The sequence below is a fragment of the Pinus tabuliformis genome, chromosome 8, assembly GCF_031772625.1.
Source record: "Pinus tabuliformis cultivar Carrire ecotype Pingquan chromosome 8, CPIR1, whole genome shotgun sequence".
Classification (NCBI taxonomy): Eukaryota; Viridiplantae; Streptophyta; class Pinopsida; order Pinales; family Pinaceae; genus Pinus; species Pinus tabuliformis.
The window spans coordinates 1,691,628,075-1,691,653,338 of record NC_142294.1 but is presented as its reverse complement, the minus strand read 5'-3'; positions in this window follow the sequence as shown (position 1 = coordinate 1,691,653,338).

Genomic DNA, 25,264 nt, shown 5'->3' with positions numbered 1-25,264 from the left:
AGGAAGTGTACTTAGCTTGGAGTGGGGGCCCTCCACCCTTGCCTTGCACACTTTTAGAGGTGATATCAGAAGCTTAGATCAGTCACACATCCTTAGCATTTCACAGAAAAATAATAATAACACAAGTCTTCAAATTAAATTCTCAATCCAAAGATGTCACAACATAAAAGTATATCACAAAATCAATACATAAGCCATCAAAGTTTTGGCATTAAATAAGAAGTCTCATGAACAAACTGATCTATATTCACTCAAACAAAACCATATACTCTCATCCACCTATCCAAGTCGAATTCATTATCCCCATCCCAAGAAAGATGACCATTCCTATGAAATCTCAAAACAACCCTATTTCTATGGGATTCCTGCCTGACTAGTCATGGTTGACTAGCACCAAATGGGCCTAATAAAGCTTGTTCAGTTCGAACTAAGCATTGCTGGCTTAGTCCTAGTTCCCAAGCTGTCCATCTATGCATTCCATTCGTGCCCAAGTGTCTTGCAACCATATCAACCATATAGCTATTACGGGAATTTCTGAATCTGCCAATTTTGCACTAAAAACCAAATTTTCATAAAAACTTTAGAAATTGAAATATTAAAATTAAATACCTGAATGGATATCAAATATACATCAAAATGGGATAAATGAAGGGAAAATGGATGGAAAATAGATGGATAAGTAATTTTCTTTGAGCAAAAATAAGACCAAAACTAAGGCTTAACATCTCTCCCTTGCTTATCATCAAGCATGTCCCCATGCTTGCTTGTTCCTCTTTGACCTTCGCCTTTCTGTAGTAGATGTTGTACCTGTAGATGCTTCCTGTTGTGCTGCCCTGGCCAAAAAATCCAAACCTGTATCATGTCTCTCCCTAAACAAAGCTGCTTTGACCTTTTGTTTTTCATATTTTTCCTGCCACATATTCTTTTCCTTTAGCCACTTAAATGCTTGCTTAGAAAGTAGATCATTTTTCCTTTTTAACCTCCCCAATTCTTCATTCAATTTCTCATTTGCCTTGACCAATTTAGCATTGTCTTTCTTATTTGCCTTGTTTTCTTCTTTTAATTGCTTCTCTAAGATTTTGCTAATTTCCAATTGGTCAGTTAGATCCCTGATTCTTCCTAAATTAAGTTCTCTCTCAAAGTCTTGTGTTGTTTTCATGAGTGATGCTGCTGCTGCACCATCATAGGAAGAATCCTTCTCAAATGCCTCTTGTGCAAAATCATTTTCTTCTTGCTGTCTTGGGGAATATGTTTCTACTTCCTTCTCTAAGTCAATGGGACTCTTATTCCTAAATTTCCTAGGAATAGACATAACAGATGTTTCATTTTCTTGCATGGCCATGCTGTTCTGTTGCTTGGCTCTTGTTCTAGGATATAAGGGTGAGTTCATCAATCCTTTGTTTTCCTGCTCTGTTTTATCCTGTACCTCATGAACCTGTTCAATGAATTGATTTCTAGACATAAATTCTCGCCACACTATGCCTTGTGATCTCACCTGATACTCAACTAGGATTTTGACTAATCCTTGATGGTATATCTGTCCTGCTTTAGGCCTGTGTTCATGTTTGACTGTTTCTATCATTCTCAAGAGGCTCCTATATAGGAAATAAGGCAAGTTTATCCTATCCTCCCCTTTTATATGCTGCAGAAGTCTGACATGATACAAGTGAGCCATGTTATACCCCCTATCACAGGTCAAGAACTTTTGGATAACCAAAACCAACTCACCCCATGGTTCATTAAACCATTCCCTGGGTATCCCTTTTGTTCTGTCAAATGTCCCCTTCCGGTTCTTCTCAAGAAAGAAAGTCCAAGCTTTCTCTTTAAAGTGCAGGCCTTTGTAATACCTCTCACCTATCATGGGCAGATCTAAGGCTTGGGAAAGATATTCCTGGGTTACATGAATAATGACATCTCCCACCCGTGTCTGGTCTTGATTGAAATTGTTTATAAACTCTCTGGTTATTTGTTCAGAGTGGCCATCAAATTTTTGTAGGAAACTTATCATCCCTGCTTGGTAAAGTTTTTCTATTGTTTCCTTCCCCCAACTCTCTATCTGGAATTTTGGCTCTACTCTGATTGACATTGCTTCTGTAAACCAATGAATAAATTCCTCTGCTGTTACTAATTTCATTTTGAAAGAAAGATGCAATTATTTGTTTGATTTCGAAATGAAATTTTTGAAGGCAAAGAACCTTACCTTCCTCTTTTCAATCAACTCAATTCACCTCTGTTTGACTCTGCCCTCTGCAACAACACTATTTTAATCCCCGTTCAATGCAAAAAATGCCTGTATACCCTGTTAATATGCTGCCCTCTGTTCTTGAAAACAAAAACACACATACAAACAATGTTTATACATGCTCATGGTCCTTATTTATTTTGCCAAAATTCAAATAATTGATGACTGTTTATGTTTTAACCAAGAAAACTGTGTAATGCACATACATTTGGCTCTCGGCCTAACCCAATATATCGTTTTTTTTTTTTTTTTTTTTTTTTTTTTTTTTTTTTTTTTTTAAATTTGACTGTGTAATGTGCCAAAATTATGCACACGGCCTCAATCACATACCAAACGACACTCAGGTGCAACAGAGCTATGAGCACGAAGGCAACTTAACCTTAGCATGGCAACTAGAGGGCTATTCACATACGCTCAGCCTCTAAAAATAAATAAACACAACGCATCATGCTCGCGGCCTCATAAACAAATTACAAATACCCTGGCAAAATACAATCCTCGGCCCATCAAAAGTTTACAAAAACCGCTCTCGGCTGTCTCATAAAAACTCTCGGCCCAAAACAAAAACAAATACAACATATTCAAATGATTTCGACATACAATCCCTTCATCAAAAATGGCGTTAGGCATTCAATCTTTAAAGCATATCAATCCCCTGTTTTGATGTAAATCAGTGCGCAGCAAGGGATGCATGTTGTTTTGACTGTTTGTTTTTAAATCGGCGCACAACTATATGACAATACAAATGCAGTGCACATTCTACAGCGCTTCTTATTAACATTCACCGCCATTCAACATATAATAACACTGCACTGTGTGTTTCCTTAGTTCATGGGCTACATTATTGACACGACACAACATACAACTCCACATACATTGCCAAAATCTACGTGTTGACCATGCAAACCCTTCGCATTTAAGTGAAACCTGATCCACTAAGGATTCATACCAACATTTATGCAGCAAATCACCGAGTTGGGGCTACGATTTCGGCTTACCTTAGATCACCGAGCACCTGGAGGGATATCGGCGCTCCAAATCTTGGTTTAACCGTTTCAATTTGACTGGTGGCAAGACAAACAATCGTTATCATAAATGACTGAGAGTCTAACTTCGATTCACTGTGCCGAGCTTTAAAACAACCAACACCTTACCTTATTGAATCCCTGAAAATCCGTTATTTCAAACGTCAAACCCGGAACAATTTTCCTCTTTAAATTCTCCCGACTCAATTCGCTTCTCTTTTCACTGGGCGGCAGCTTCAAACACCCTTTTTCTGAGCTTATGCAGCGATGAGGATCATGGTTTAACACGACACAGGGTTATTGTTTGAACTGCTCATGAGCTCGGTCAGTGTTCATGACCGTTTCAGGCTGTACCGAAATGTATATTCATTGGTGTTTGAAAAGTCATGGCTTACATGGCCGTCCTATTGACCAGTCGCCCGACTGTGTCATGAGGATGCCAAGTCGTGGCTTGGTACGCATGATCCCTGCGCAGCGTATCAACCAATGGGTAAACAAATCGCCATGCCACCGTGTTAAGTGCTGGCCGGTTGTCGTATGGGATTACTTATTTGATTCATTGCAATGGTTTATCATCATACCCACCGCCGTATGCTTCCATTACCATGTGTTCACTGCTTGCTGTGTAATGATAGGTTATGCAATGATGTTTGGATGCCCACCGTAACGTTCTATTGTTTGTTCATTCACAGCCGTCCACCATATTTCATTAACGTCGATGCATGAACCTTTGCTTGTGACTATGTTATATGCCATACCTTATACCATATGTATGAACCATATGCGCGTTTAGCAACACATATATATACCTTTTACCATATACCATTTGCGCGTTTGGTAATAGAAATGAATATAGCGCATTCACACACTTTGGTATATATATTGTTTGATATATTCTTTAATTTCCATATATATTATGGTATACATATTCTTTGATTTCCATATAGCGCATAAGTTTTGTTTTTTTTTTTGACTTTATATAACATAGTTTTATAATTTTAAAATGACCATTGGGGTCATGTTTAAAATTATTACCATTACTAATGCTCTGAGTTGCATGAACTTGTATGTATGTGCCGGTTGAAAGTTGCCCTGGTTTGGCCTTTTTAAGCTTGCAAAGAAAAATACTTAGGGGTAGTAGGGTTAGTGAAAAGAGGGAAATGTATGGAAATGAAAGGGAATAGGGTTATAATGTATAAGGGTTATAGGAATATAGGATGTAAATGATAATGAATATCCCCAGGTACTAATTTCAACTTAACAAAAACTAAAAATTTCTAAGAAAATTTTGAATTTTTAAAGCACAAAATGACCACATATACTCCCCTGGATGATGGTTGTACAAGTAGGATGAATTGATCAGATGTTGTAGATGGATTCAAATGTAAACTTTATTGCTGCTCCTTGTTCTTCAGGTTCTAATCTTGAATTGATAATCAGGTCCCTCTGTAATGATTCATTGTTTCAGGTCCCTTTTTCAGCTTACAAAAGATGCACATGTTGTGTTGACATTGGCAGGTCTTTCAGGTCCCCCAGCAATGATTTGGTATATCAGGTCCTTCTATTGACAATACAGGTCTTGTTTCTAGCTAAAGAGCTTATGGTTGCAACTTCAGCTGTCCACTTAAAGAGCAAATGCAAGTCTCCCCCCTTGTTGAAGAGATGACTTGTCCTCAAGTCATTGGTTGGTGGAGTGTACCTGCAGTAAAGATATCAGTGTACAGTAGAACAAGTAGAAAGAATTCATAGAGTCCAAGTTGCCCTGGTTTTCCCCTATGAATTCGTGCTTGCAATGTTCCAGTTGCCTGGTTTTCACTTGCAAACAATTTATTTGTTTTAATGTTTTTTTTTTTTTTTTTCCGTTTTTGTTTTGTTTTTTTTGTTTTTTAATTTATTCAACTAGTAGACTGGAAGATGGCGGATCTTGCGCCATGAGTTCCAATTCTGTGTCTTCGATCAGTTGCTTCATAAATGCTTCTTTACTGATAGGCCTATTATAAATTTTGAGCCTATGTCCATTCACTATAAATGAGGTGGAATCCTGGTCAATTGTCTTGATCCTTACTGCTCCATTGTCAAAGATTTCATCAATTTCATATGGGCCTAGCCAGTGTGTTGTGAACTTTGCTTTGAAGTCTTTGAATTTGGAGTCGAAAAGCAATGCCCAGTCTCCCTTGTGAAATGTCTTTGTTTTGATGTATCTGTCGTGCCACTTCATTCTTTGTTGTTGCACTAATGTAGTATGTTCCATAGCTTGCTGGCGATGCTCATCTAACTGATTCAGTTCCATGATCCGCTGCTGTTGTGCTTTTGTCAAGTCGAGTCCTAGTTCAGCTGCTAGTTTGTATGTATGTATCTGAAACTCTATAGGAAGTAGAGCCTCCTTCCCATATACTAACTGGTATGGACTGAAACCAGTTGTTGTTTTCCAAGTGATCCTATAGGCCCATAGCGCATCCTTTAATTTTTCAGACCAGTCTTTTCGATTCATCTGTACTGTTTTTGTCATAATATTTTCCAGGACTTTATTTGTTGATTCGACTTGACCATTTGCTTGTGGATGATATGGTGTTGATTTCCTGTGCTTGATCTTGTATTTCTCTGTGAGATCTCGTACCAGCTTTGATGTAAACTGTGTTCCTTGATCTGTTACAATTTGTCTAGGTACTCCATATCTGACAAAGATTTCTTCAAAAAGAAAGGTGACCATTGTATCTTCTGTTGCTCTGTTAACTGCTTTTGCTTCTGCCCATTTGGTTACATAGTCTGTACATACTAAGATGTACCTCTTCCCATTTGATGGTGGATTGATAGGTCCAACAAATTCAAGTGCCCACTGCTCAAATGGTTCTATGAGAACCTGTGGCTTTAGTGGAATTTCATCTGATGTTTTTGGTCGTCCTGTTCTCTGGCAGCTATCACATTGCTTGACATACTTCTTAGAGTCTCTAAAGATGGATGGCCACTAATAGCCTAGTTGCAGCACCTTATATGCCGTTCGTTTATCTGCAAAATGGCCACCACAGGGTTCATCATGACATGCTCTTAGAATGTCTAATATTTCATCTTCTCGTACACATTTTCTAATTATTAGATCTGAACTAGTATAAAATAAATCACCATTGACCCATGTATATCTAGAGCTTGCTCTAACAACTTTGTGTTTTTGCTTTTTAGTGAATTGAGCTGGAAACCTTCCAGATGACAAATAGTTTGCAATATCTGCAAACCATGGTGTTTTGATTGTGATGGCAAACAAATGTTCATCAGGAAAGTTATCTACAACTGGATTTGGATCAGAGGGTGAGTGTATGCGGGACAGAAAGTCAGCCACTTGATTTTATTTTCCTGGCCGGTCTTGTATTGTGATATTAAATTCTTGTAGTAACAGTAACCATCTTGTTATTCGTCCATTGGTGATTGGTTTGTTCATCAAGTATTTGATTGCTGAATGATTAGTATGGATGAAAACTTGACATCCTGTTATATAGTGCCGGAATTTATTTACTACATGTATAACAGCTAACATTTCTCTTTCTGTGACTGTGTAGTTCATTTCTGCAGGTGTTAGATTTTTGCTGATGAAGTATATTGCATAAGTAAACAAGTTTTATTTCTGTCCATGAGAGGCACCTATCGCTGTATCAGATGCATCAGTTGAGATATGGAATGGTAAAGACCAGTTTGGTCCACGAAGAATGGGGGCAACAGACAATTTCTCTTTCAGAATTTGAAATGCATTTTGACAATCTTTTGTCCAGTGAAATTCAATTTCTTTTGCTAATAATTTGAACAGAGGTTGGGCTATTTTACTAAAGTTTTCAATAAATCGTCTATAATAGCCTGCATAGCCTAAGAAACTTCTAACCTCTTTCTGTGTTGTAGGAGGCATTAAGTTTACTAAGACTTGGATATTGGCTGGATCCACCTTTATTCCTGAAGCAGAAATGTGGTGTCCCAGAACTATTCCTTCTGTCAACATCATATAGCATTTCTCATTGCTTAATGACAAATTTGTTTCAATGCATCGTTTCAAAACTTTTTCAAGGTTGTTTAAACAATCATTGTATGTGTTTCCATAAACTGTGAAGTCATCCATATAGACCTCTACACATTCATGAATTAGATCAGCAAATATTGCAAGCACTGCTCATTGAAAAGTTGCAGGTGCATTGCATAGACCAAATGGCAAAACATTATATGCATAGGTTCCCCATGGGCAAGTAAATGCTGTCTTGTCTTGGTCTTCTTCTGCTATTATGATCTGGTTGTATCCGCTAAACCCATCTAAGAAGGAGAAAAATTTCTTGCCAGCTAATGAGTCTAACACTTGGTCAATGAAAGGTAGAGGAAAATGATCTTTGAGTGTAGCTTTGTTTAATTCCCGGTAGTCTACACATACCCTCCATTTTCCATTTTTCTTTGGCACAATAACCAGTGGAGAAACCCATTGACTATCTGAAATAGGATAAATGAATCCAACTTGCAACAATTTTTGCAATTCTTCTTTCACTATTTCCTTCATCATGGGATTCATTCGTCTTTGAGGTTGTCTTACAGGTTTAAGTTGGTCATCTGTATAGATGTGGTGGATACATGTGCTAGGATGAATTCCTTGCATATCTGTATAATCCCAAGCAAAAGCTTTTGAATATTTCTGTAATAGTGCAATTACCTCTTGCTCTTGTGTTGATTGCAATTGATTTCCAATATTTAATTGTTTTCTAGGATATACCTCAATTGTTTTTGTTGTAGGAGTGGAGATTGTGTTTACAGGAAAGATGTCTATAAAAGATTTCCGCAAAGTTTGAACAGTACAGGTTTCCTGAAAACATTGATTCAAAAGTTCATATGCAGCTTCATATTGAGCTTCTCTAAGCTGCTCTGAGATACTTGGTTCTGAGATAAAAAGGTCCATTAAATCTTCATTCTCTTCTTCTTCTCTAAAATCAAAGAATTGATTTATACTTAAAACTGCTTTTGGTTGTTGCTTTTCTTGAGTTTCAAGTATTGATTCTAAAGAAGTGGATTGTGCAGGTGAATAAAGAGTAATATGTTTCCTTTCATCTCCATGTGAAATAATCATGCTTCCAGATCTGCATCCTATGAAGGCATTAGCAGTGGCTAACCATGGTCTGCCTAAAATTAAAGGATGTCCTCCCAAGTTTGTCTTTGGTTGCAAGATCAGGAAGTCAACAGGATACTCCCATGAATCCAAGGAGACTATTATATCTTTTAATATTCCTTCAGGAACAACTTTAGATCTATCTGCTAATTCCAATATTGTAGAAGTTGATCTAATGTTGTTTAATTGCAAAGTTTTCATTGTCTCCATTGTCATTACGTTTATAGCTGCTCCCAAGTCTATTAATGTATTTGGTACATAGAAATTATTTATTGATATGGTAACCATTGGGATACCAGGATCAATATATTTTTCTACTATGGTTTGTGTACACATGAGACTTGCTAATTTACCAATGACTAGGATTGTTGTAGGATCCTTTTTCTTTTTCTCTGATTTCCGAATGCACAATTCCTTTATTGTTTTAGCATATATTGGTATTTCTTTAATTGCTTTCAACAAAGGAATTTTGACATAAGCATTTTTTAACTCATCTAAGATATCAAATTCAGGAAGGATTATTTGGTTTTGTTGCTCCACTAACCTTTCAATATAAGGTGGTGTTTGTGTTGTAACATTTGTTCCTTTCTGATTTTGTACCTCAGTTTGTGATGTTTCAGATGATTCTCCTTGTTCAATTGGTTCTTCTATAATTGGAGGAGAAACATTTTTAAGCACTTTTCCAAACCTTAGATGGACATCATCAAGAGGAAGGATTGAATATGTAGGAAAACATGCTGCTTCCTCTACAGTGTATGCAGATTTGTCCACCCTGTTATTTGGATTGGCCATTGGTTGGGTTGGCAGTTGAGTTGGTCTGGGTTGATTTGCAGGTAGCTGTAATTGTTGTGGTTGGATCAACAACGATGGAGGATTCTGTTGTGGAAATGGGATGGATTGCGGATATATAGAATGTTGTTGTTGAAAGGGTATGGATTGCGGATATTGTGGATATGCAAATAGTTGTTGGTTTTGTTGCTGGTATTGTTGTTGATACTGTTGAGGTTGATGGTTTCCATAACCATATCCTCTCCAACCTTGTGCAGGTTGCTGTGAATATTGTTGTGGAGGCCAACTGGAGGGGTCCAAGGATTATAAGGTGGATAAGCATAATTTTGTTGAGGGAATTGTGGCTGATTTGGTTGAGGCATCCTAGGTTGCCATGGTCTTCGTGGTGCAACATAATAGAAACCTTCTGTCCCTGGCACTTCTTCCATTGAGTTCATTTGTAACTATTTCAATTTTACACAACTCTCTGTGGAATGATTGCCTGTACAAAGACCACAAACCTGAATACTATCCAAAGGACAGTCTCTCAAAGGATGTTTCTTTTTACATTTTGAACAAAATATTGCTAAAGCTTGTTCTTGTTCTTCTTTCTTCTTGTTTGCCTTTAGCACATCCACTTGTGTCCCTAATGTACTCAAAAGATCTGTTTTGAAATTTTCCAATAGACTTCCTATTTCAGCTCTTGTTATCCCTCCTGCAGCTGACTTTGCTGCTTTGGAACTCACTTTCCTTCTTCCGGTTTTTGATCTTCCTCTAGAATATTTCTGACATAACTCGACAATTTCATCGAATAGAAGGTTTGAAATATCTCCTTTACCCATCACATTCAAAATGTCAAGGTATTCATCCCTTACACCTTTGAGAAAGATTGTGTGAACAGTTTCTTGAGTTAGAGAATGTTGTTTAGACTTCTGAAGATTATATGCGAATCTTTCCAAATATTCTTCTAAACTTTCATCTTCTTGTTGTGTCATTCTAAAAACATCTTCCTTTGAATCTTTAGATCTACAATAAGCTTGATATTTCTTAAGGAAGACGGTTCGCATATCATCCCAAGAGGCTATTGTTTGTTCTCCTAAACCCATAAACCATTTTAAAGCTGCTGCTTTTAATGTTGCAGGAAAAAGACGAAGTTTATGAACGTCATCAATATATCCATATGTTCTACATAAGATATCAAATTCAAACATGAATGAATCAGGATCTTCTGTAGACATTCCATAGAAGTTTGGCAATACAGAAGGTGGAATATTTTTCATTTTTACTTCTTCTCCCAATATTGCACTTGTGTCTACTATCGGAAAACCAAAAGTAGTTTCTCAGTCAAGTCCATCTTCTTGTCTTTTCCGGTCATTTTCTAGCTTCCTATAATTTTCATGTTTTGCCTCTTTCTCTCTCTTCCTTCTCCATTCTCTCTGTTGTCTTTCATATTCAGCCCTTTGTTGTTCAGGAGTGAGAATAACGGATCCATGTCCCTCTTCTGCCATCGTTTGATTTATTTCAATTTCAAGCGGAATTTCAAATTGTTGGAAGATAGGAGGATTGATGGATGGAAAAACAAGTTGTTTTCCTTTCTCTTTTTGTTTTCCGGAAGTGGAGAATTGTTTTTGTTTTGCTTCCCAAGCTAACAAAGTTTTCCTTTCAATCAAGGTTAATCTTTGGCCAGTTCTTTTCTTTTCTACCAACTCCTCAATTGTTGGATTACCAGTAACTGGAGTGTGTGATGATCCTATTTCTACTTTTGGGGGGTTTTTAATAAATCTACCTTGAGGATCTCTATATCTAGGCATAAAGAAACATAACTTAAATGGTATGTAACTAATGTTTTTGTGATTTTGAATTTTTTTTATCTTTCTATTGACTATGCCGATATTTGCCTCCCCGGCAACGACGCCAAAATGTTGAGCTAATTTATGGTCCTAAATTAACACAATTATTTCTTATCAATCCGGATTGTTTATGCTTTGAGGCAAGTTCACTATATGTGAAGATCAGATATAACCAAACCTTGAAAGATAAGTTATTCAAAAGCTAAAAGTAATACATCTTATAACTCTAATTCAATCAGCTTAAAAAGAGGAAAACATTGAAAGGGTTCTTGACCTCAAGAAGTCCACATTCACCTCAATTATCACTTAATGAATCAGAGATTGAAACCAAAAGCTCAAGATGGATAAATTATAAATGAAAGAAGCTCTTAACTTAAGAGACACATAAGATATTCCATCATAATTCATTCATCTCAATATCTAAATCTAAATGGAAATAAAACTGCTTGCATGTAAACAAAAGAAACTAGTTTTGATTCATCATTTTAGCAGAAGGGATGCCCAACTTGAACACCTGTTTTTCCAACTCAATAAAGTGATGAATAAGCTATTAACAAATGAAATCAATCACTATGCATGAACCATAAAGCAAACTGAAATAAATCTTTGAAAAACTAGTGCTACAATCAACCAAATTTCAAGGAAATAAAACTAGTTTAACAAGGAAGTGTACTTAGCTTGGAGTGGGGGCCCTCCACCCTTGCCTTCCACACTTTGAGAGGTGATATCAGAAGCTTAGATCAGTCACACATCCATAGCATTGCACAACAAAATAATAATAACACAAGTCTTCAAATTAACTTCTCAATCCAAAGATTTCACAGCATAAAAGTATATCACAAAATCAATACATAAGCCATCAAAGTTTTGGCCTTAAATAAGAAGTCTCATGAAAAAAATGATCTATATTCACTAAAACAAACCCATCTACTCTCATCCACCTATCCAAGTCGAATTCATTATCCCCATCCCAAGAAAGATGACCATTCCTATGAAATCTCAAAACAGCCCTATTTCTATGGGATTCCTACATGACTAGTCATGGTTGACTAGCACCAAATGGACGTAATAAAGCTTGTTCAGTTCGAACTAAGCATTGCTGGCTTAGTCCTAGTTCCCAAGTTGTCCATCCATGCATTCCATTCGTGCCCAAGTGTCCTGCAACCATATCAACCATAGAGCTATTACGGGAATTTCTGAATCTGCCAATTTTGCACTAAAAACCAAATTTTCATAAAAACTTTAGAAATTGAAAAATTAAAATTAAACACCTGAATGGATATCAAATATACATCAAAATGGGATAAATGAAGGGAAAATGGATGGAAAATAGATGGACAAGTAAGTTTCTTTGAGCAAAAATAAGACCAAAACTAAGGCTCAACATAGAGCCCCCCCTTCGTTGCGTTGATTGCATAGCGGGGGAGTCATAGAGGGTTTGAGGGGTGAAAGTAACCCCACTCTATGGGATCTGGGGCAGTGCCCCAGAAAATTTTGGTTTTGGACCATATATTAGGTTGGGCAGACCTACCTATGGTTTTGTGCATGTTTTTCACACATGGTTTTGGATGTGATGGTTTTCGTTCCATGGTATTGGATGCTTCGCCATGTATAAATATGTATTGTAACATTGAAAGGAATATAATGAAAAATCAAGCTGGTAGTCCCAGTTTTGGCATCCAGGGGATTTTTTTTTTTTTTTTAGAATTCATATGTAAGTAATTTTTGTACAGGGTTAAAACCTAAAATTGGAATCGGATATGTTTTTGACTTCAAGGGGACGCCTTCGTTGCTGAGGGGTTTCGCTCGAGCCTGTGGTAGACCCTGTTCAGTGGGAGATCTACGAGATCGATTCTAATGTTGAAAGAAGATGGTGAGCAGTGGAAAGATAGAGATCGAGAAATTTAATGGTTAGAGTTTTGAGTTGTGGAAACTCAAGATAGAGGATTTGTTGGTGGATAAAGATAAGTGGATCGCGGTAGATCCGGGTACTATACCAACGAGAGTGTCCGATGAAGAATGGAAGAAGTTGGATCGGAAGGCAAAGAGCACAATATGATTTTGTGTCTCAGATTCAGTGTTTTTGAATGTGTCAGGGGAAGCTACAGCGAAGGCTTTGTGGGACAATTTAGGGACTTTGTACCAATCTAAGTCTCTGGTGAATAAATTATTCCTGTGGAAAAAGCTGTATAACCTGAGGATGAAAGATGGAGACTCGGTGACAGAGCATCTGAATGCATTTAATATTGTGGTAAGTCAGTTATTATCTGTTGATATTAAAATTTGAGATGAAGATAAGTGCATCAGTTTGTTGTGTTCTCTTCCAGATTCGTGGGATAGTCTGGTTATTGCAATAGGTAGCAATACAATTGTCTTTCAATTTGATGAAATAGTCTCATCCTTGCTGACAGAGGAGATGAGACAGAAAAATATGGAGAGCCAGAATGGTGATGCCTTGTCTGTACAAGGACGGTCCCAGAACATAAAAAAAAATAAGTCACCGAGTGGGAGATCTAAATCTCTAGGAAAACCTGTAAAGGTGGTGTGCTGGAAATGTGGAAAGGAAGAGCACTACAAAAGGGATCTAAAGCTCCTAATAAAGGAAAGGGATCTAATGGTGCACCTTTTGCAGAGGCGAAAACCACTTCAGATGAAGGTGGGGATGTGTACTTGGCTTCTTCAAGTACACATGTAGATCATGAGGCATGGTTGATTGCCTCAGGTGCATCATTTCACTTCACTCCCCATAGAGAGTGGTTCTACAAGTATGAGAAATATGATGGTGGTGATGTCTTCTTAGGGGATGATAGGAAGGCTAGAATCATTGGTCGTGAAAAAGTAAAGTTAAAGTTGCAAGGTGGAAGGGTTAGAACACTTCTGGGTGTTTTGCATATTCCTACATTGGCCAGAAATCTGATTTTTGTAAGCAAGTTGGATGATGCAAGTGTAAAAAAATTGTTCGAAAAGGATACATGCAAGATGGTTCGAGGAGCACTGTTATTGATGTGGGGAGTTCGGATTGGAACTTTTTACAAGCTGCAAGGTAGCACTGTTGTTGATGGGTACAACAGCTCTGTGGTTCCTGAAAGTGGAGCAGAAAATCTAGTGGTCTCTGGAGAAAATACCATGTTGTGGCATCAAAGGCTTGGAAATATTGGAGAGAAGGGCCCTTTTGTTGGGTCGTTAATATACCATTATTATTGTCACTTTTGAAAGCTTATTCCACCCATTTCTACCATTCTTCATCACGTCATTTATCATAATTTATCATATAATTCTATTTTACAATGATTTATGCTCTTATGTAAAAATATTATTTATTCTCCTTTATTTCTAATAAATTGATGATTATGCATGATTTTATCAATGAAAGTTTAATAAATTGGTTATAACATTATTCACCATTTTTAGCCTCCAAGATAATTTCTAGATTGAAGATTTGATCATTAAAAGTGCCAACTCAGAAATGCGTTGGAATAAGAAGTGACAATTTTGCGGTTGAGATTCTGAGCAAATGAAGATGAATCTGGAAAATCTAGAACATGGGTTTTGTCCAGAACTGACCAAATTAACTTTTAAAAAAGAACAGTTTGCCCAAATTTAGCTTGTATTGAGAGAAACACAGGGTTCTTTGAGCACGATTTTCTCAGATTCGTTGTGTGGCCGTTTTCCAAATCTCAGCTGCAAAGCCAAATTCGCCTTGCTCTTGTTGAAAGATGGATGGAAATATATCTTCTTGTTGATCAATTGGTTGGAAACAATCTAATTTTGTAATAGAAATCATGTTGTAATTATCTCTGTTGTAACTTCTCTCTGATCTCTCTCTATTTAAATGAAAACAGAGATCAGAGAGGGGGAGGGATTTGAATGATGTAATTGAGGATGAATTAGAGATTCAGAATTGAGGATGGCAGAGAGAATGGATAATGGCTGAGAGATGGAGAGATTTCTTCTTGTAATCCACTGTAACTCTACTTTGATATTTTAATATAAATCTGGTTGTCATTCCATCTTTGATCATGAAGTAACCCAGCAGCACCCGCTGGTGGCTAAGGGCCCAGCCTCTGGTGGAGTACGTTGTTGCTGCTGTATATTATCTTCTTGGTTTATGCATGGTTTTGCTTATTAGCGTTATTTGGTAATCTGATGTGTTTTGTAGTTTACATCACATGCTCTGTTATGTTTAATTTATTAAAGTTTCTAAAGACATAACTATTGTATTGACTCTGCATCGTATCACTGTTCTTTTAAGTGTTGATATAATATTGCTAGTCTTTACAGAATACTGTTGTTGTTTAATTACAGAGCCTCTGTGTTGTGCACTTTTTCATTAAAATTACAGAATTCATCTTGGGAGTTATGTTCTTTGCGATTGTTGGATCTATAAACAATGTTGTTCTACTTTGAAATGCAGTCATACTCTTTCTAACTGAGATTGATAACTGGATCATATTACTATTAAGGTGTGTTGTGTGTTAAGTCATTGTGTGTTTATATTTGACTTTCCAGCGTTGTTTCATATTCTGTTATGCTCTTAACCTGCAAAGCAATACCCAAGCGAAGAAAAGATACCGAGAACACAAAATATGCGAAGAAAATATACCCAGAACACAGAATAGCAATGATTTTATTATTCAGAGAGAAATGTTCACAGGCCTCTTCGAGGGGGCAACCTCCAATAGAGCAGAGCTCGATTACAAAACAAGACACAATGCTCCTCGTAGGGAGTCTCTATCCTTTATATATGACTCATACATGCAATACCACGGGCCAATATCGTGGGTTTTATTAATACCATCTATCTAATACTATCGCGCATTTACCATCTATCTAATACTACCGCCCATTTGCAACTAACTGTGGTCCCGTCATTAATTGTGAGTTAACCACTTACAAATATTAATATGGGCTTTATTGACTCTTGACTATGACGTGATCCCATGACATAAATAAGGGGGTTAGGGTGGGACCCTAACATGCCCTCCCCCTTAAGACTAGCCTTGTCCTCAAGGCTGAAGCTGCGGAAACTGCTGAAGAATAGTGGCTGGTTCCCAAGTTGCATCTTCCGGAGAGGTGTCTTTCCATTTGACGAGAACCTCCTTAAAAATGCGGCCGCGCAGGTGCTTGTCTCGTGTGTCTAGAGACTATTCAGGTTGAAGCCAGATTGACCCTTCTTCGTCCAATTCAGGTAGACTGGTTTGAACTCGGCAATTGTTCCCAATCACTTTCTTGAGGCACGATACATGGAAAAATGGGTGGATTTTTGCTGTAGGTGGCAAAGCCAACTTGTAAGCCACTTCTCCAATGCACTGAAGTACTTGGTATGGTCCATAGAATTTTGGAGAGAGATTTTGACAACCCTTGTCTTTGAGTGATGTTTGCTTGTATGGTTGCAGCCTCAAAAAGACCTGATCCCCTTCTTGAAATTGGCGCTCTGAGCGATGTTGGTCATCCTGTTGCTTCATACGGTTCTGAGCTTGATGAAGATTCTCGCGCAGATGGCAAGCATGGTTGCGCGGTGTTGTAGGAGTTGATCCACGGCTTGTACTTTGGAGCACCCCGTGAGATAAGAAGTAGGGGAAGGCGGAAGTTGTCCATAGACTGCTTCATAGGGAGTCATTTTGGTGGTGGCATGATAGTTGGTGTTATACCACCGTTCCGCCAGAGGTAACCACTGTACCCAAAGGTGTTTTTTTTCTGAAGTGAAACACCTAAGGTAGGTTTCTAGACATTTGTTGATGGCTTCGGTTTGACCATCTGTTTGCGGATGATATGAAGTACTGAGTTTGAGTTGAGTGCCTTGTATTCTGAAGAGCTCCTGCCAAAAATTACTGGTGAATATTGGGTCGCGGTCGGACACAATAGAAGTGGGCATGCCATGCAATTTTAAGATCTGATCCATGAAAGTTTGAGCAACCAAAGTGGGTGTGAATGGTTGGGGTAGGGCGCAGAAATGAGCATACTTTGACAGTCGGTCCACAACCACCATGATGACTGACTTGTTCCCAGACTTTGGAAGACATGTAATGAAATCCATGGAGACCTCTGTCCAAATTGACGCCGGAATGGGCAATGGTTGTAATGTGCCTGGTGTGTTGACGGTTTCCCCTTTGTGGCGTTGACAGACGTCACATTCTGCTACGAAAGTAAGGATGTCCTGTTTCATGCCGGCCCAAAAAAATGATCTTCTGGTGCGAGCATATGTCTTCTGAAAGCCCGAATGTCCTGCAATGGGAGATGAGTGCAATTATGCCAAAATGCGACTTTTGAGGGTGGATGTTGGTGATATTACAACTCTGTCCTTGTAGCGAAGAATATCATTCTGCCACGAGTAGCCCTTGCTGGAATTAGGATCTACCTGCAATTGAGAAATGAGTTGGGAGAGCCCGGGATGTGAAAACCATTCCCTGCGAGCCTCTTCAATCCAGTCTGGAATGGGGAGGGAAATTGCGAGCAGAGTACTTTCCTCCTCAAATTGGCACGACAATGCATCTGCTACCCTGTTGTCTTTCCCTTTCTTGTAAATGATCTCATAATCATATCCCAGCATTTTGGCTAACCATTTATTTTGTTGTGGGGAAGATAGGCGTTGCTCCAAAAAATATTTAAGACTGTGATGATCTGTGCGGATTTGGAAACGTCGCCCCAACAAGTAAGGTCGCCAGGTCTCGACTGCATGTAAGATGGCCATCATTTCCTTCTCGTATGTAGATTGGCCCAGATTCCTCCCACTTAGTTGTTGGCTGGTGAAGGCCAATGGTCACCCTTCCTGCATTAAGACCGGTCCAATACCTGTTCCCGAAGCATCAGATTCAATGACAAATGATTTGGTGAAGTCCGGTAGTGCTAAGACAGGAGTGGAACACATTGCAGTTTTGAGAGCTGTAAATGCCTGTTGTGTTTCTTCATTCGAGAAGAAGGAATTTTTCTTTAGGAGTTGCGTTAGGGGCTTCGCTATGCGGCCATAGTTGCAGACAAATTTACGATAATAGCCTGTGAGACCCAAAAATCCTCTCAAGCTTTTCAAGGTCTTAGGTTGAGGCCATTCTTGCATTGCCTGGATCTTTTTTGGGTCCACCTTGACACCTTCACGCCCCACAATGTGGCCCAAATACTCAACTTCTTCCATGCCAAACGAACACTTAGACATCTTGACAAATAATTTATGCGTGCGGAGCAGTTGCAAGAGTAGATCTACATGCTGAAGATGTGCCGCCCAAGTGCCACTATAGATGAGGATGTCATCGAAGAAGACAAGGACAAATTTTCTGAGATATGGTTTGAGGAGGTGATTCATAAGGCTCTGAAAAGTAGAGGGGGCATTACAGAGACCAAATGGCATGACCAGGAACTCATAATGGCCTTCATGAGTTCTGAAAACTGTCTTGGGAATGTCGACTTCCTTCATGAGAATTTGGTGGTAGCCTGAGCGAAGATCCAACTTAGTGAAGAATTGAGCCCCATTGAGTTCATCCAGCAAATCGTCAACCACTGGGATGGGAAATTTATCTTTGACTGTTAACTTATTGAGGGCCCTGAAGTCTGGACACATCCGCCACTCCCCATCTTTCTTGAGGACCATGACCACTGGAGATGAATAAGGACTAATGCTGGGACGAATGACCCCTGCTTCCAACAATTCCTTGATGATTTTTTCTATTTCATTCTTTTGGGTGAACGGATATCTGTATGGCCGCACATTTGGGGGTTGGGCCCCTGGAACCAATGTGATGCTATGATCATGTTCCCCTCGCGAGGGTGGAAGCTCATGAGGCTTGTCAAAGACCGTCCGATGTTTATTTAAAATCTGTTGCATCTCAGGATGAATTGGCTGAGACATGGTGTCTACTACCTGGATGGCATTAAATTGAGCTACCACTCCATGATGGCCCTTTTTTAACAATTTTTCCATCCTATGCGAGCTGATGATAGAGGGGGCTCCCGCCTGTAGTCCACGGAGGGTATGTGTGGAGTTGTTCTGCTTAAAACTCATATATAACTCCTGGAAATCCATTGTGATTGGCCCAAGAGTGCAGAGCCATTCCGCGCCGAGGACAATGTCGCAACCCCCCATGTGTATTGCAAACATGTGGGTTTTCAATTGATAATCCCCCATTTGAATTTTGACATTTTCACAGCGACCTTCACATTTCATTGTGCCCCCATCTGCAATCTGGACTTGGAAGTTAGAAACTGCCCAGACGAAACAATGTGCTGCTTCAGCGATCTTTTGGTGGATGAAATTATGGGTACTTCCACTATCAATCAAGACTACTATTGGGCGATGTTTAAGAAAACCCCTGATTTTGAGAGTTTGAGGGGAAGAAATTCCTGCCAATGCATTTAGCGAAATAATTGGTTCATCAGATACAATCTCCTGTTGGTTATATTCTTCGATCGCCTCCAGTTCCTCAAGTGGTGGATCTTCCTCGGTGGAGCTGTAGTCAGTGGCATCTATTTGAAAAAACTTGTGCTCTTTGCATTTATGACCTAGGGAATATTTTTCATCACAGTAGTAACATAGTCCTTGCTTCCTTCTTTCGGCCATTTCCGCAGGTGACACCTTTTTAATCTTAAGTGTCTGAGTCATATTGGGAGCCTGTGAGGGACAACCTTTAGCGGGGAAGTTGGGGCGGCTGGATTGGGCTGTTAATGCACGTTCCACCTTACGGGCTACCTGGCAAGCCTCTGTCCATGTGGGAGGGTGGTGGAGTAGAACCTGAGCTTTGATGGCTTCTTTAAGACCGCTGATAAAGCATTCCATGTAGAACTCATCTGTGAGACCCTTAGTGCGGAAGGCTAAGGCTTCAAAAGCATTAATATATTCCTCCACTGTACTCATCTGTCGGAGCTTAGTGAGATGCCCCAAAAAAGAGTCTTCTTGTTCAAAGCGACTGCGAAGAGTTTTGGCAAATTGGGCCCAATTCTAAAAATGTCCATTGCAACGCTGATGCCATTCCTTCCATTGCCATCGTTCATTGTCCAAGTACATGGTGCCCACCATAAGCTTAGTCCCCTCATCTGTGATATGATTCAATTGGAAATACTGCTCCATTTGTGCTAGCCATGCGGACGTGTGAGAACCGTCAAATTTCTGCATATCCACTTGGGAGGTCGCTGACTGGGTGGTGGGTGGGAGTGCCAAACGTGAGGAGAGTGGCTAGACTCACCCTCATGGTATTCATGGCCATTATACGCCTCCTCGTGGGCTGGCTTCTTGCCCTTTGGGAATGCCTCCTGTAACTGGTTACTTATTCCTTTAAGCTCAAGTTCTATGTGGTTACTCATTCCTTGAAGCTCAAGTTCGATCTTGTGCACCGCAGTTTGGAGGGAGTGCACATGGTTTTCAATTTTGTCGATCCTTTCATTGGCCATCGCTTGAGCGCGATTTTCTACCATACACCAACCTGATGAAAAATTGGGACCGCCTAAAAATTTTTACTAAGAAATTGAATGGTACCACCTTGCTCAGCTCGTCGTCCTGATAATGATGGGCTAGGTCACCAATAAGCGCCCCGGAAGATCTCAGACTCTTTTTTTTTTTTTGGAAAACTCCTAACGGAGTTTTACTCCTTCCTGATCAATACTGCAGTCGCCAAATCCTCAAAATGTCAATGCCGCCAAAAGTCCTGCGAAAATTATATCCAGGTACAGGAACCCTTCACAACTACTCCGATCTGGTGGATCTGAGAGATCTGAATGGTGGAACAACTGTTGCTGCTGATCTAGAATATCCGATCTGGTGGATCTGAGAGATCTGAATGGTGGAACAACTGCTGCTGCTGATCTGGAATTGATGATGTGTGATCCCCCGATAGAAAGGGAACTATGGTCTTGGGGAGTGTCAGGTGCTACAGATCACAATATACATAAGGGTCTGACAGTAGTACTCGGCCCAATGTTTCAGGGCTCTAACTAAGGAGGATCGACCGTACCCTTAGCCGTACAACCCGACTACCCTATCATACGGGCGAGTAATCTCTCCGAGTGCTGTTCTCGGTGTACTGTAGCCACAAGACGGCCGAAGGTTTATCTATGGCGAGGTTTCAAGGGAGCTAGGGGGCTTCCTATATACCCAGAGGGTATGTGGAAGACAGTCCGTGCGCGGTTCTGTCTAATGCGCTACTACTCAAAGGGGTACCCACAGGGGTTACAAGGGAGTCCAATAGACGTGACCACCTCTTGTATTTCCTGCATGCATGCCTCCCCAAATACGCAGGTTTATGCGCTTAATGACAGATCCCGTGGTTTAAAGACGTTGGAACACGTCTCTAGCCAATTTTTTTTTTTTCTAAAATTTGGAGATCCCACCGAGCCCTGGAAAGTGCTCTGATACCACTTGTTATGCTCTTAACCTGCAAAGCAATACCCAAGCGAAGAAAAGATACCGAAAACACAGAATATGCGAAGAAAATATACCCAGAACACAGAATAGCAATGATTTTATTATTCAGAGAGAAATGTTCACAGGCCTCTTCGAGTGGGCAACCTCCAATAGAGCAGAGCTCGATTACAAAACAAGACATGATGCTCCTCGTAGGGAGTCTCTATCCTTTGTATATGACTCATACATGAAATACCACGGGCCAATATCGTGGGTTTTATTAATACCATCTATCTAATACTATCGCCCATTTACCATCTATCTAATACTACCGCCCATTTGCAACTAACTGTGGTCCCATCATTAATTGCGAGTTAACCACTTACAAATATTAATATGGGCTTTATTGACTCTTGACTATGACGTGATCCCATGACATAAATAAGGGGGTTAGGGTGGGACCCTAACATATTCTATCATTAATCAATGTTGTTCTATTTCCATGTGTTGTCCGATTTATTCTTAGAGTAAAGATTGCTATTAATTTGGCTTTGTTGTTGTTCATCTCCATTAATTAAAGTTTGTTGTTCAGATTCCTTTAATCACAGTTTGCTACCCATTTACCTTGTTGTTCATTTCTGTTGATTAATTGCAAGAGTTTGCTTTCAAAGAGTTTTCCTAGTTTACTTTCAATGGCAGCTTTAGTTCAATTTCTATTTCCTTTTAATTGCTTTAAAGCGTGAATGTCAATTGTAGAGAACATTGGTTATTGCTTCCTCGTTCCCAAATTGATTGTCATGTTCCAGTTTGATTTCAATTGCATCAATATATAGAGGAATGAGTTATTGCAACTGTATCCTCGATTGATAGTTGTTTGAGTGAATGATTTAGTTTAGAACATTTCAGTTTCTTGCTGTTCCAATTAGATTTTGTTTCCAGCTTTCATTTCCTTTTGCATTTTAAGCACTATACTGCAAAACATTACTCTTGAGTAAATAGACACCTCAGACTGAGTACACTCTTGAAATAAAAAGTCGTCCCTGGGTTGATAATTAATGTGAAGGTAATTAGGAGTTAAAAAGACACCTTTTTATCGCTCGACACCCTTGAATACTTCATGGTAAAGGTATGGTAGAAGGTATGATTAATAGCTCTCTGGATTTTGATTTCTGTAAAAATTGTGTATATGGGAAGGAGAATCGGGTGAGTTTCCCCTCTGGTGGTAAAAGGGCAAAACAAATATTAGAGCTTGTGCATAGTGATGTGTTTGGACCTGTGAAATTTCCATCACTGGGTAAGTCTGTGTACTATGTATCATATATAGATGACTTCTCAAGAAATATATGGATATATTTCCTTAAGAAGAAATCAGAAGTCTTTGACAAGTTTAAAGGATTTAAGGCTCTAGTGGAAAACCAGATAGAGAAGAGGATAAAGGAGTTGATGACAGATAACAGTGGAGAGTTTTGTAGTAAGGAATTTGAAGAATTTTGTAAGAAGTGTGGTATAGTACGATAGAAGCCTAATCCATATACACCTCAACAAAATGGAGTTGCAGAAAGAATGAATAAGACATTGGTGGAAAGGGCAAGAAGCATGCTCAGTGGTGTCGGGTTATGACAGGAATTCTGGGCAGAGGTGGTGGAGACAACATGTTACCTCGTCAATAGACTCCACAAGAGGTATGGACTAGTAAGAAACAATCTCTTTCACATATTAGGGTATTTGGATGTGATGCATATGTACATGTTCCAAAGGGGAAACGAACCAAGTTGGATAGTAAATATGAAAAGTGCATCATTATTGGGTATAAGGATGGCTTAAAGGATTATAAGCTTTGGAACCCAGTAACAAGGAAGGTTGTGTACAACTGAGATGTGGTGTTCAGAGAGGTAAAAGATGTTATTAAACATGAAGTCCAACCAAAGGAACCTGAGAAGATAGAGTTTGAGCTAAAGGAGGAAGAATAAGACTCTACAACAAAGTAGGAATCAAAAGATGAAGAGCCACAAACTTCGGGTGTGAGAAGATCAGTTCGAGAAAGAAGGCAGCCAGAAAGGTATAGTCCATCTACTTTCTGTTCAAATTTTTCTTTATCTATTACTCACGATGATGCCAAAACTGTGAAGGAAGCAGTAGATTCAAAGGATGGAAAACTCTGGAAAGAGGCCATGGTTGATGAAATGTCATCTTTGCACAAAAATGAGGCTTGGGATCTGGTGGAGTTGTCGGTTGGAAGGGAACCATTGACAACAAATGGGTATTCAAGAAGAAGACAAATGCAAAAGGAAAGGTGGATAAATACAAAGCTTGGTTAGTAGAAAAAGATTATTCCCAGGTGCCAGGAATTGTTTTTGGTGATATTTTTCATCCTGTTGCCAAGGTAAATTCTATTAGATTATTTTTATTTGTTGTTGTTGCTTTTGATTTTGAGGTAGAACAAATGGATGTGAAGACAAAATTTCTTCACGGGGATCTAGAAGAGGAAATCTACATGAAGCAACCTAAAGGCTTTGTGATGAAGGGTAAGAAAGAACTGGTATGCAAGTTAAAGAAGTCTCTGTATGGGTTAAAACAGTCACCAAGGATGTGATATAAAAAATTTGATACATTTATACGGGGACTTGGCTTCACCAGAAGCAAAGCAGATCACTGGGTGTATTTTAAATTAATTGGTGACCGTGTTATTTATCTAGTCTTATATGTGGATGATATGTTGCTGGTTGGAAATAACAAAGAAATTATCCAGGATTTGAAGACCCAATTGTCCTCCAAATTCGACATGAAAGATCTTGGTGCTGCAAACTGTATTTTGGGTGTGGAAATTAAAAGAGATCGGGGAAAGAGGAAGCTCTGGTTAAACCAGAGAAAGTATGTCGAGACAATACTGCAGGTTTAATATGCAGGATAGTATACTAGTGAAGGTTCCTATTCCTGTAGGTGTGAAGTTATCTGCTGAACAGTGTCCCAAGACACAAGAAGAGGAAGAGGACATGTCCCATGTTCCATATGCAAGTGCAGTTGATAGCTTGACGTATGCAATATTCTGTATTAGACCATACATTGCACATGCAGTGGGAGTATTGAGCAGGTTTATGTCAAAACCAGGGAAGGAGCACTGGACAACAGTGAAGTGAGTTTTCAGGTATTTGTGTGGCACTATTGATTATGATTTATGCTATCAAAGAAGACCAGGATTGGACATAACGTTGGATATTTGTGGCTTTGTTGATGTAGACTGGCATGGAGATCTGGATCAGAGAAGATCTACAAGTGGGTATGTGTTTAACCTATTTGGAGGTGCAGTCAGTTGGATGAGTAAGAAACAATCTATAGTGGCACTATCAACTACAGAGGCAGAATACATGGCAACCACTCATGCAAGAAAGGAAGAAGTTTGGTTGCAGAGATTGTGTTCAAGTATAGGGTTAGTACAGGGAGCTATAAGGATAGACTGTGACAGCCAAAGTGCAATTTTCTTGACAAAGAACCCTGCATATCATTCAAAGACCAAGCACCTTGACGTCCAGTATCACTTTGTGAGGGATATGATAGAAGACAAAAGGGTGTTGTTGGTAAATGTGGAGACTTTGAAGAATACTGCAAATGCATTGACAAAATTTGTGAGCTATGAGAAGTTCTCTTGGTGTAGAGAAACAATGGGCATTGCAGGGCTGGATAAATGACTAAGCTCTCTTGTGGCCCCCTGTGGAAAGAAAACAACAAGTGGGAGAATGTTGTGTTGTGTTATATTCTTTCCACGACTAGTCCATGTAGTTAACTGGGGGGTTAGAAGGGGGTAGAGCCCCCCCTTCGTTGTGTTGATTGCACAGCGGGGGAGTCACAGGGGGCTTGAGGGGTGCAGGTAACCCCACTCTATGGGTTTTTGACCCTATATTAGGTTGGGCGGACCTACCTATGGTTTTGTGC